At 50.2% G+C, this 1,294-nt stretch overlaps 1 protein-coding gene across 1 annotated transcript in view; it reads right to left on the bottom strand.

Moving 5' to 3' along the window:
- EFCC1 (EF-hand and coiled-coil domain containing 1) overlaps positions 1-1,294 on the bottom strand; it is a 58,144-nt gene that overhangs the window by 55,919 nt on the left and 931 nt on the right. The window lies entirely within an intron of this gene.

The following is a 1,294-nucleotide window of genomic DNA, read 5'->3' as shown; positions in this document are numbered from 1 at the left end:
AGGGGGGAGTGGGGCCCAAGGCAGTGGCTCAGAGGCGACACATTGTCCGGAAGGCTTTCTTTTCAATATTGACGGACCTAGGAGAGTTGCTGCTCAAAGGATTCCTGCCCACGTCGGGGTCAGTTACCAGCTGCCGCACAGTCGTTGGGGGTGGGGTGGGGTGCAGTGGGGGTGAATTTTGCAGTTTTGCCTGACTTCCCAGCCCTCGGCATTAACATGAAATGAAATGGGATTCATAGGAGGATATAGGACTGGGAAGGCCAGAGCCAAGTTCCAGAGTCCTGTTCTGCATTCCTACATCAAGCCCCGAGAGGTGGGGGTCCCAGCCTGGGAGCTTCTAACAGCAGGGCTAGGGGGAGGGTGGGGGTGGAGCCCATCAATTATTGACATTCAGAACCTTGCTGACTCCATCGGCAGGGCCGAGGGATGGTCAAAACCCCACCACTGGCAACCACCTTCATTCAAAATCCATCTTGAACCTGATTCCTCCCTGTCCACTGTTACTGGACCAAGCCCCAGTGCTGCTCTTGACCTTGTGCAGTAGCTTCCCACCTCAGCAGCCAGCAAGACCCTGTGCAACTCAAATCAGACCATGTCCCTCCTCTGCTCAGGGGCCCTGCAGTGATTCTTCCCTCCCAAGCGGTGAGCTCATTGTCCGGCCCTAAGGGGGCCGGAGAGTCTATCACCATAGTCAAAACTAAGACCAGGTTGATTGTGGAGACAGTCGAAGTTGATTCCTGTACGCACTTGCAACAGGAAACCAGGCAGTTTTCTTCTCCCAGCTGGCTCAGAGTTCAATCCTGACCACCCCACAAGTTACTACACAAGAAATAGGATGCTACAATGGCTCTGGGAGGAGATGAGCAGGATTTTACAAGGTCGCAGAACTCAAAAGAAACTCAAGGAAAGCAGGTTTGGGGATGATTCTTAGGAAATTATCCATGCCTGCATTTCTCCAGGGGTCACCAGGCCACCGTCCCCTGAAGCTCCCTGCAAGGGTACAGGGAGTTTTATCTAAATTGGGGCGGTGCCTCTTGTCTGGCTACCTTTTTGTTTGTTTATTTTTAAAATTTTTATTGGGGCTCTTACAGTTCTGATCATAACCCAAACATACACAGCCGTTGTGTCAAACACATTTGTACGCATGCTGCCATCATCATTTTCTTTTTTAAAATTATCTTATTGGGAGCTCATACAATTCTTATCACAGTCCGTCCATCCATCCATTGTGTCAAGCACATTTGTATATTTGTTGCCATCATCATTCTCAAAACATTTGCTTTCTACTTGAGCC

Source organism: Echinops telfairi, unplaced genomic scaffold (genome assembly GCF_000313985.2).
Source record: "Echinops telfairi isolate 266 unplaced genomic scaffold, ASM31398v2 ScPeMD7_31;HRSCAF=116, whole genome shotgun sequence".
NCBI classification, from domain to species: Eukaryota; Metazoa; Chordata; class Mammalia; order Afrosoricida; family Tenrecidae; genus Echinops; species Echinops telfairi.
Note: the sequence above shows the minus strand (reverse complement) of the source record. Positions and strands in the feature narration are given on the sequence as shown.